We start from the raw sequence: 12,662 nt of genomic DNA on the forward strand, positions 1-12,662 counted from the left end.
AAGTTTAAATCAGCGACCCCACTCACTGATGTCTTTCCATGATTGAAACCATCTCTACTCTGACCATGTGTCTTTGTGTGTCTGTGAGAGAATCATCTGACCTTGCTTAATATCAACATGCTGTGAACTTGTGTAAACACCCATTGTCCATCAAATAACTCCACCTCTCCTTCACCATGGCAACCCAGCAATTCTGTAGTCAGTAGAAATCCAATAGAGCAAAAGTCAGTCTCAATTACCTTGGCATTTTAAAGTGACAGTCCACAGAAAAAAACGAACCCTAGGGGTATATAACACCTGACTGCCAGGATTTCTACATCACTACACTGTAAAGATTTTTCAGTATTTGTGAAGAACTCTGAGACACAAGAGAGAGGGTTAGACAGGATAGAAGATGAAAGGCTGTTTCCTTTTGCTGGAGAATGTAGAACTATAGAGAAAATTCACATCAGAATCAGAATCAGGTTTATTATCACTGGCATGTGACATGAAATTTGTTAACTTAGCAGCAGCAGTTCAATGCAATGCACAAACTAGCAGAGAAAGAGAAAAAAGTAATATTATATAAAATAAAACATAATAGTAAATAAACAAGTAAATCAATTACCTACCTTGAATAGTTTTTTTAAAAATGTGCAAAAACAGGAAAGCTGTATATTAAAAGAAAAGTGAGGTAGTGTCCAAAGATTCAATGTCCATTTTGGAATTGGATTGCAGAGGGGAAGAAGCTATTCCTGAATCACTGAGTGTGTGCCTTCAGGCTTCTGTACCTCCTACCTGATGGTAACAGTGAGAAAAGGGCATGTCCTGGGTACTGGAGGTCCTTAATAATGGATGCTGCCTTTCTAAGACAATGCTCCCTAAAGATGTCCTGGGTACTTTGTAGACTAATGCCCAAGATGGAGTTGACTAGACTTACAACTTTCTGCAGCTTCTTTCGGTCCTGTCCAGTAGCCCCTTCATACCAAACAGTGATGCAGCCTCTCCACAGTACAACTACAGAAGTTTTTAAGTGTATTTATTGAAATGCCAAATCTCTTCAAACTCCTAGTAAAGTATAGCAGCTGTCTTGCCTTCTTTGCAACTACCTCGATATGTTGGGACCAGGTTAGAGCCTCAGAGATCTTGACACCGAAGAATTTGAAGCTGCTCACTTGCCTCACTTTGGATCCCCCTGAGGATTGGCATGTGTTCCTTTGTCTTACCCTTCCTGAAGTCCACAATCAGATCTTTTGGCTTACTGACATTGAGTGCCAGGTTCACTAGTTGGCATATCTCACTCCTGTACCCCCTCTTGTCACCAACTGAGATTCTACCAACAATGATTGTATCATTAGCAAATTTATAGATAGTATTTGAGCTATGCCTAGCCACAAAGTTACATGTATATAGAGAGTAGAGCAGTGGGCTAAGCACACACCCCTGAGGTGCGCAAGTGTTGATCATCAGTGAGGAGGAGATGTTATCACCAATCCGCACAGATTGTGGTCTTCCAGTTAGGAAGTCGAGGATCCAATTGCAGAGGGAGGTAAAAAGGGCCAGGTTCTGCAACTTCTCAATCAGGATTGTGGTAATGATGATATTAAATGCTGAGCTATAGTCGATGAACAGCATCCTGACATAGGTGTTTATGTTGTCTAGGTGGCCGTGTGAAAAGCCATTGAGATTGTGTCTGCTGTTGACTTATTGTGGCGATAGGCAAATTGCAATGGGTCCAGGTACTTGCTGAGGCAGGAGTTCATTCTAGTCATGACCAACCTCTCAAAGCATTTCATCACTGTTGATGTAAGTGCTACCGGATGATAGTCATTAAAGCAGCCCACATTATTATTCTTAGGCGCTGGTATAATTGTTGCCTTGTTGAAGCAAGTGTTAACTTCTGCCCGTAGTAGTGAGAGGTTGAAAATGTCCTTGAATACTCCTACTAGTTGGTTGGCACAGGTTTTCACAGCCTTACCAAGTACTCTATCGGGACCTTCCGCCTTGCAATGGTTTACTTTCTGTAAAGACAGTTTAACATCAGCCTCTGAGATGGAGATCTCAAGGTCATCAGGTGCAGCAGGAATCTCACAGCTGAAGTTGCGTTCTCCCTTTCAAAGCGTGCACAGAAGGCGTTGAGTTCATCTGGTAGTGAAGCATTGCTGCCATTCTCATGCAGCATACTCATTCAGGTTTGAAGATGAATCTCTGAATACAGTCCAGTCCACCAATTCAAAGCAGTCCTGTAGCTGCTCCTGTGCTTCCCTTGTCCGTACCACATAATAAGGGATGGATATTCTACTATTGAGATAAAGGAAAATTTCTCTCTACTTCATGAAATTATTAATTTCTCTCAAATATTTTGCTAAATCCACAATTAATATTTTCACATTAAATGCTCTTTTGACATAGAAGGCAGTGCCATTTATCAAATCACTGCCATTTTTCAGAGTAACCCCATCAATTCCATTTCTCCACTTATTTCTTTGGTAACACATTTTTTCTCACGTGCCTATCAACTCCACATTCCACCTACAGTAAGGGTAATTTATGTTGCCAATAACGTATGAACCAGCATATTCGGTATTTGGGATGAAACTGGATCACCCCGCGGTAGTCAAATCCATCACAGAGAGAACATGAACGCTCCGCACAGACATGTGAATGTACTTGACTAAGCACATCCAGCATGAAGATTTAATGAACCCTGGGATCTAAGAGAATATAGGTGAATAGAGTTTGCTTAGGAAGATGGATGAGAGACAAGATCACAATGCTGGAGCTGGCTTAATGAGCTACATACTTCCCCCAAGCTTCTATGCCTTTATTCCAACAAAAGATACAATATACAGTAGATATACATGAATTTTTTTAAATGCTGTAGATGCTGGAAATCTGAAATAAAATCAGAAAATGAAGAGAAGTTTTAAGGTAAGTTTATTTGACACATGTACATTGAAACATCCAAACATACAGTGAAACACATTGTTTGCATCAAATCAAACCAGTGTAGATTGTGCTAGGGAAGCCCACAATTGTCACCATGCTTACATAGCATGCCCACAACTCAGTGACTCTGAACTGTATTCCTTTGGAAGTAGGAGGAGACACAAGCAAACTCTTTACAGGCAATGCTTAAAAAAAAGAGAAAGAGAAAAATATTCTTCCAAACATCACCGACCCAAAGCATTAACTGATTTGCTTTCCAATGATGCTGCCTGATATACTGTGCTTTTTTGGCAGCTTCTATTGTGTACTATATAATTCAGTTTTTCTTCTTTCTAAAGGAATTTCATTAAACCCACACTAGCGAGTCTCAAGAAGAAAAGCAAAATCAGTTTGTGCCAGTGAAATATTTCTTTAATCTCTTTGCTATTGTATTAGTCAGTCGCTATCAACAAATTGCATGGTTATAATTAATATTTCGGAAATGGAAAACCATAACAATCTTGATACCGTACCAAAAATCATTTGCAAAATGTTGGAATAATTAGCTTACTACATGAAAAATAATCACAATAAAAGTAATAATCCACCATCTGTTTGGGTTTATGATAGCCATATTGCAGCTACAAAGACATATACCTCATAAAAGGACCTGGATAGAAACCAGAGCTTAAAATATCTGTGGTTTTATTAACAGAATCCTGAAGGCTAAAGGTTTCATTGTGAGCATCTGTGTATGTAAATTCTGCTTAAAGCACCAACAGCAATATGAGTCCAGTGAGTTCAAAGCTGTACCTGTTCAATAAAATGTCTCTATTCCTCCAAGTTTTTACTCAACAAAATTTTGAAATTCCAGAAAATGTTTCAAAGTAAAATGCTTTAAATATATGCCTATATTTAAAAGTACCAACTTATATCTGTGAACCTAATCTTCGAACTACGGTTGCTTAATATTAAATAATAATATATAAAAGTTGAAAAGATAAAGCTTATATTTAGCAGAATTTGTTTACAGAAGTGAATACCCTAATAATGAAATAAATCCAAAACTTTCCACAATATATATGCTACAATCTAAAGTTCCAGTTTCATTTCTGGAGCTCCATCGAATATCAACATAGTCGAATTAGCAGAAGCTCCCAGTGGTTATTTGCTCACATTTCTTTTTAATTTACCACCAAAGATCATTCTGAATTGAGTGCCTAGAAATTGAAAGAATGGCACAGTCAATGCAAGATGTGATTCAATTAAAATTAAAAATCAGACTTAAATGAAAATCAGGGACTTAGTACAAGATGTATGAGCTGTGCATTCCTTACTGAGTCTTCAGTACCTCCAGTGCACTACTGCACAGAGGAATCAAAGCACTATCTTCATGAATTTCATTCTTGAATGTGTGGCCTGTGTACAGTGTGGGACAATGCCCATGTGGCCCACTTCACCATTGCTTAAAGAGAACCTGCTTCACCGTGCTTCGGTCCATGGAGCCGAACACAGGTGGGAACTCTATGTAATACACTTAACTGCTTTTGCTATTTCTACACCGTTCAGTCCAGCTCCTGTCAGTTAAAAACAAACCCTGTCTTGTCAAACTGCTGAAAAACCATTCCCCAACAATTGAACCTCGATCCAAATTGCTTAAAGAAAAGCCTGGCAAGCCTGTACCATGAAGTGTCTGGGGAGTTGTGGCAAAGAGGCCTGCAGGCAGAGGGAAGCTCAACGATCAAATGGGGAGCGTTAGCAGCAAGAATCAGATGCTGAGGGGAGGGGCGGTGGTGGGATGTGGGGAAGAAGACATTTGGGTTGAGTTTTTGGAAAAGAGTGAGAGTAGATGTGAAAACAGAGTGGGAGAGGTAAATGTTGACTGATAAATGTCATGAAGGTGAACAGTTTGGGTGCAAGGTCAATACTGTGAGGGGATACAGCTAATATTCATATGAGTTACATGAGCTGAAAATTAGCCAGTAATTTTATTATTGAAGAATTCTGTCCTGGAGTGAGTTATCAGTGCAGCACCACATCACACGCCCTGAGGGCTCTGAAGAGAAAGTGTACCTGCGGAACGTACAATCCTCAGTATGTCGTGTTCTATGTGAATTTTGAATGTTGAAGAGGATAATCCTTATTTGGTATTTGTGTGATTCACTTGGGCATAGTGCCATTGCAAAAGGTATGTGGCTGTTTGGTTCACATCTGACATTGAGCTTGTTCATAGATTGTCCTGTTTTACATTTACCAAGTTTTTATGTAGAAAATTGATGTTACTAATGGCCTGCTTGGCTATCATTGATGGCAGCTAAGGATAACATATATTAGTGGATACATGGATCATAAAATGATCAAATAGATAAGGATGGCAGATTTAAATTTTAGGATAAATATTAACAAAAATAAGTTTTGTTTCAATTCCAGGCAGTTTTAGTTAACTGTATTTGCATGATTTTTATATCGAATATTGAAAGGTCCAGCTAGAGTTTGGAGAGGCTGTTTCCTGTAGATGGGGAATCTAGGAGCAGAGGGCACAGCCTCAGAGTGGAGCAGTGTCCATTTGGAACAGAGGTGAGAAGGAATTTCTTTAGCCAGAGGCTGGTGAATCTTTGGAATTCATTGCCCCGTGGCTGTGGAGGCCAAGTCATTAGCTACATTTAAAAGGAAGGCTGACAGGTCTGGATTAGTCAGGGTGTCAAAGGTTTAGATGAGAAGGCAGGAGAATAGGCTTGAGAGGAATAATACATCAGCCATGATGGAATGGCAAGCAGAATCCATGGGCTGAATGGCCTAATTCTGCCCCTATGACTTTTGGTCTAATGCGATTACTTTGTCCTGATGCGTAAGTGATTATTTGTGCTCATATCGGGCTTTGGCGATAACGGGTCGGGGCGAGGTAGGTTGCCTGTGTAGAATAAGGACAGGAAGTATGTGAGTGAGGCTGGTGTTCTGTGCTGCGTGTCAGATTTGGGAAGTCCAGGAGACTCCCAGCCTCCCGGATGACCACATCTGAGTCAAGCACATCGAGCTGCAGCTCCTTAGGGACAGTGTTAGGGAACTGGAGATGCAGCTTAATGACCTTCGTCTGGTCAGGGAGAGTAACAGGGACATCGAGGAGCAGATAGAGAGACAGATTCTGAAACGGTGTAATAGTAACAGGGTTGTCCTGGTGGGAGATTTTAATTTCCCAAATATTGATTGTCATGTCCCTAGAGTGAGGGGTTTAGATGGGGTAGAGTTTGTTAGGAGTGTTCAAGAAGGTTTCTTAACACAATATGTAGATAAGCCCACAAGGGGAGAGGCTGTACTTGATCTGGTATTGGGAAATGAATCTGATCAGTTGTCAGATCTCTTAATGGGAGAGCATTTTGGAGATAGTGATGACAATTCTATCTCCTTCACCATAGCATTGGAGAGGGATAGAAACAGACAAGTTAGAAAAACGTTTAATTGGAGTAAGGGGAAATATGAGGCTATCAAGCAGGAACTTGGAAGCATAAATTGGGAACAGATATTCTCAGGGAAATATACAGCAGAAGTGTGGCAAATGTTCAGGGGATATTTGTGTGGAGTACTGCATAGGTACGTTCCAATGAGACAGGGAAAAGATGGTAGGGTACAGGAACCATGGTTTACAAAGGATGTTGTAAATCTAGTCAAGAAGAAAAGAAGAGCTTCCAAAAGTTTCAAAAAACTACTTAATGATAGAGATCTAGAAGATTATAAGGCTAGCAGGAAGGAGCTTAAGAAAGAAATTAGGAGAGCCAGAAGGGGCCATGAGAAGACCTTGGTGAGCAGGATTAAGGAAAACCCCAAAGCATTCTACAAATATGTGAAGAGCAAGAGAATAAGATGTGAGAGAATAGGACTGATCAGGTGTGACAGTGGAAAAGTGTGTATGGAACCGGAGGACATAGCAGAGGTACTTAATGAGTACCTTGCTTCAGTATTCACACGGAAAAGGATCTTGGTGATTGTAGTGATGACTTGCAGTGGCCTGAAAAGCTTGAGCATGTAGATATGAAGAAAGAGGATGTGCTGGAGCTTTTGGAAAGTATCAAGTTGGTTAAGTCACTGGTACTGGACAAGATGTGCCCCAGGCTACTGTGGGAGGCGATGGAGGAGATTGCTGAGCCTCTGGCAATGATCTTTGCATCATCAATATAGACAGGAGAAGTTCTGGAGGATTGGAGGGTTGCAGATGTTGTTCCATCATTCAAGAAAGGAAGTAGAGATAGCCCAGGAAATTACAGACCAGTGAGTCTTACTTCAGTGGTTGGTAAGTTGATGGAGAAGATCCTGAGAGGCAGTATTTAAGAACATTTGGAGAGGTATAATATGATTAGGAATATTCAGCATGGATTTATGAAAGGCAGTCGTGCTTTATGAGTGAATTTTTTTTTGAGGATATGACTAAACACATTGATGAAGTTAGAGCAGGAGATGTAGTATTTATGGATTTCAACAAGCCCTTTGACAAAGTACCCCATGCAAGGCTTATTGAAAAAGTAAGGAGAATGGAATCCAAAGGGACATTGGATCCAGAACTGGCTTGCCCAAGAAGGCAAAGAGTGGTTGTAGACGGGTCATATTCTGCATGGAGGCCAGTCACCAGTGGTGTGCCTCAGGGCCCCCTTCTCTTTGTGATTTTTATAAATGACCTGGATGAAGAAGTGGAGGGATGGGTTAATAAATTTGCTGATGACACAACGTTTAGAGGTGTTGTGGATAGTGTGGAGGGCTGTCAGAGGTTATAGCAGGACATTGATAGGATGCAAAACTGGGCTGAGAAGTGGTAGATGGAGTTCAACCCAGAGAAGTGTGAGGTGGTTCATTTTGGTAGGTCAAATATGATGGCAGAATATAGTATTAATGGTAAGACTCCTTGGCAGTGTGGAGGATCAGAGGGATCTTGGGGTCTGAGTCTATAGGACACTCAAAGCTGTTGCGCAGGTTGAACTGTGGTTAAGAAAGCATACGGTGCATTGGCCTTCATTAATCATGGGGTTGAGTTTAGAAGCAAAGAGGTAATGTTGCAGCTATATAGGACCCTGGTCAGATCCCACTTGGAGTTCTGGACATCTCACCGTAGGAAGGATGTGGAAACTATAGAAAGGGTGCAGAGGAGATTTACAAGAATGTTACCTGGATTGGGGAGCATGCCTTATGAGAATAGGTTGAGTGAACTCAGCCTTTTCTCCTTGGAGCGATGGAGGATGAGAGGTGACCTGATAGAGGTGCATAAGATGAAAAGAGGCATTGATCATGTGGATAGTGACAGGCTTTTTCCCAGGACTGAAATAGTTAGCATGAGAGGGCACAGTTTTAAGGTGCTTGGAAGTAGATACAGAGGAGATGTCAGGGGTAAGTTTTTTATGCAGAGTGTGGTGACTGTGTGGAATGTGCTGCTGGTGATGGTGGTGGAGGCAGATACAATAGGGTCTTTTAAGAGACTCCTGGATAGGTACATGGAGCTCAGAAAAATAGAGGGCTATGGGTAACCCTAGGTAATTTCTAAGGTAAGGGCGTGTTTGGCACAGCTTTGTGGGCCAAAGGGCCTGTATTGTGCTGCAGGTTTCAATGTTTCTATGTTTCTATCACGTCTAGGATGGATATTATGGATAGTACATTGAGGGAAAGGATCAGTCAAGAGCATATTGTATGTGAAACACATTTGAAAGTCTAAATGGCCAAATTCTTCTCCTATTTTCCATGCTTCTTTGTTTGCACAGTCCTCTGATGGCAACAGCTGACTCAGTGATGCTAATTTTACAAGAGTAACCCTATTTCAGGCACAATAGCATCAAACAGTCTGTTAAAAACAGAATATTGGTAAATATGCAATGAAAAGCAGCGAAGGAGACCTGGACAGGAAAGCCACCTACACTGGATATTTAATTACTCAACCATTAAAATAATCACTGTACTCTGCCATCCTTCAAAATGTAGGAATAGAAAGTACAGGGATTATGAAGATTATGACAAAGTAGCAAGGACTTCACAGAGGTGTTAAGTCTAACTTCAGATTTATTTTGGAAATAACTTTAATAGCTTCACATCTTCTGGAGTACTGTCTCTAATTTTCAGTAGATTCAGATTTATTTATTACATGTACAGTACATTGAAATATACAGTGGAATAAGCAATTTGAGTTAACAACCAACACCCCTAAAGATGTGTCGAAAGCAACACACAACTGTCGTAGCAGTTTCTGATGCCAGCATAGCAAGGCCACAATGCTTGGCAGAACAGCACAGAGCACAACCAAATGAAATCACAACAAGCAACAACAAAACAGGTCCCGTTCCTCTCTACAGCCCTCTGTTGCCCCTTCCCTCCCTCCACATACATGGACTTGCCTCCATATCTAGAACAGGCCTGAGGGACTCCATTATTCAGGCTTTGGCCACTGGGCTAGGATATCTTATTGGGTAAGATATTTTTGAAAGAAAATCAAGCTCTTGGAGATGTTCTAGAGCAGCGGTTCCCAAACTACGGTCTACGGATTCCTTGGTTAATGGTAAGGGTCCATTAAAAAAAAGGGTTGTGAACTCCTGATGAAGAGGAGAATTATTCGAAAGCTACTGAAGGTGGTTTTTTGAAGAAACTAGCAAAATTGAGATTTTTTCCTTAGAACAGACATGGTGAAAAGGAAATTTACTGGAGGTACTCAAATTCATGAGATGTGTTGATAGAGCCAATAGCAAGCATTGGTCTTCATGGCCAGTGGGTTGGTAACCAAAGATTTAAGGCTTTTTAAAACATTACCTGAGGTGAAATTAAGATGATATAGTTATTTGATGATAAGGATTTCTAAAATGGATGCCATAAGAGTACTCAATAACAACTTAGACTTCTAATAAATCTACAGGGAAAAAGGATTTTACTGTACTTTTTGATTATATTTTGACCCAGACCCACTATTACAGCCATGTATCCTTGGAACGTGTCTCTGCCGCCAACTAACTCCAGTTGGCTTCAGGATCCGTTCTCGAGCTTCTCAATTTGGACCTTCTGAGGATCCCAGGTACTCACATTTAATTGACTCTGCCTCCTGTTGATTCTCCCGTTGAGTTCTGAGGGCGACACTCTCCGTCATGATCAGGTACCTGGCGTCCCTATCACAATCCCTTCCATGCCTCCGGGACACCTTTAAGATACAGTCCTGAAGAAGGGTCTTGGCCCGAAATGTCGACAGCGCTTCTCCCTATAGTTGCTGCCTGGCCTGCTGCATTCCACCAGTAATTTGTGTATGTTGCTTGAACTTTCAGCATCTGCAGATTTCCTCGTGTTTACTGTACAGTGAGTTAGTGAAAAGAAAAGAAATCAAATGTTAAAAAGTTTCGAAGTGTTAGTACAGCTGAAATGGACTAAATGAAGTCTATTTCTGTTAGATAATGCTATTGTGTTTTTTTCTACATACGAAAAAGTGAACAGCAGAACATAATTAATGTTCTTAATGAGTTCTACACTTCTATCTTCACACTGGATTATATTAAAGTTAGCTTTAGAATTTATAAAAGATGGGGATAATTATCCCAGAGTTATAAACATACTCAAAGCAATAAATGTTTATATGCAACCTCATCCAGATGGGATACACTCTTGAGTCATTATGGCTCTGAATGATGAAATACAAGAGGAGCTAGTTAAATTTTCAATGTTCTTGATCTTTCAAGGACTGGGAGACTTCCCACATGGTTGCAATTTCCAGAAGAGTGTGGAAACATTAATTAGTCAGCTTTTGGACTGTAGTTGAGAAAATTCAAAGGTTCTTTTATGAAATGCTATAAGCTTCATCTGGATGGTATTGAATGTTGATTATAAAAGCACTGATGCTAAGATAGAAGGTCAGGGTGTAGAGCAGGCTGTGTTTCAAGCATCTACTCAAAGTTGCAAAGGAGACCAAAACAATGGACTATATTCAGTGATAGCAATGGGCTTATCATGCATAAAGCAATTGATATGGCACCACTTTCAAAGGAGAGCAAAGCATTTTTCTTCACTGGTAAATTGATTAAACCACATAAATTACCAATAAATGGAGCGCATGCTGTCTGACATCTATTAACAACCAAGATTCATTGTGGATAGCTTTGGGAGTGCTTTTGTTCAGACAATGGAAGAACATACCATCTGTAATGTTATGAAGTTTGTTAACGACTTCAAGCTGTATTGTTATGTTTTCCTGCAAAGTGCAGATAAAAAAGCAATTTCATTAGAATTGAAGGAGATTGGAAGATGGGCTAACAAATTGCAGAGTTAGCTTGTTTTGAACAGAGTATCAAACAATGAAAATTGATGCAGGGAGGGACTAAGTAAGGATAATATGGGATGATGTATGTAACGTACAGTTTTCCATTAACAGGAATAGAAAGAAGATAGGAGTTGTCCTGGTGATGATGATTGTAGCCAAAAAACATCCAGTCGACATAAGAAAATAGAAAATGGTAGAAACTGGGAAGGCAATTTGGGCCCTAACCTAGATAGTGCATATGGACTGGAGCCAGAAGATTTGCACAAAATTTATGCTGCCAGTAGATTATCATGATTTCATTAAGCCAAACCTACTACCCCTGTTGTTCGTCATGCACCAAGTAGCATATTTCCAAATGCAGATACAAGAAAGCCACTTAAGGAGCCAAAATATTACTGTTAATCAGAATCAAAGGGGAAATTCTACACAGCCTGGAGTCATACGATTCACAAAGGTTGTTAATGATCAATCACCATAGCTTCTGAATCCAAGACTGAGCTGTAATAGAACTTAACATAAAGCATAGAACAGTAGAATACAGTACAGGCATTTCAGCACATATTGTGCTGACCTTTTAATTACTCCAAGATCAATCTAACTTTGTGGCTCTTGAACTCAGTCCCTCGACTAATGGAGGCCAACACACCATATACCTTCTTAACCACCCTTTCAATTTCCATGGCAACTTTGAGGGATCTATGTGTGTGTACTCTGTTGGATTAAACTGTTTAATTTTTATTTTTCTTTGCAGCTTTACAATTAACTGGCTGCTTGTATTTTATATATTACTTATATACAAATAACAGCTTAGTATGTTTCCTGGTGATCACAGTATGTACAGTATATGCAGTAGTTTAGTATATCCGCTAATAGTTACATTTGGATGATTCCAGAAAGCTCGAGAAGCATTGCTGTCACTGCATTATTTGAATAGAGACTTTCTGATGGCTTATTGTTATCTGTGAATTTGAATGGCATTTTTCTTATCTCTGTAGTATAAAAGAGCTGATAATGTAGCGGCACCATCTGCTTTTTGTGGGTGTTTAGCTTCTATCTCCCTTAGTAGACTCTATCACTGTTCATTTTCAATTTTTTTATTAGTGCTTAATAAAATGATTATGAAGCAACCAGTTTTGTGCCTCTTTCCTGACCTCTGAAAGAATCTTGGATAAAAACATCAGAATCTAATAGGTGCAGTCGATGAGAATGGTTGCGAAGATTTAAGAACATGGAAGAACTGCAGATAAAGAGAAAGACCTTTACCATGCAACAAAAGGTTTTAAGAACTTCAGTAATTGAAAGCGGAATTCAAATGGGTGGATGGGCCGCTGGTTTCTGGAATGGAAGTGCTGATAGCAGGAAGCATGGTGACAGGCAGAACTGAATGTTTGATTAAAGATTGTAAGATGGCGGGAGGAAGATCAGCTAATATCTAGACTGATTCTCAATATGCTTTTGTAGTTCTTCACGATTTTGGAAACCTACAAAACAA

This window comes from Hypanus sabinus, chromosome 23, assembly GCF_030144855.1.
Source record: "Hypanus sabinus isolate sHypSab1 chromosome 23, sHypSab1.hap1, whole genome shotgun sequence".
Classification (NCBI taxonomy): domain Eukaryota; kingdom Metazoa; phylum Chordata; class Chondrichthyes; order Myliobatiformes; family Dasyatidae; genus Hypanus; species Hypanus sabinus.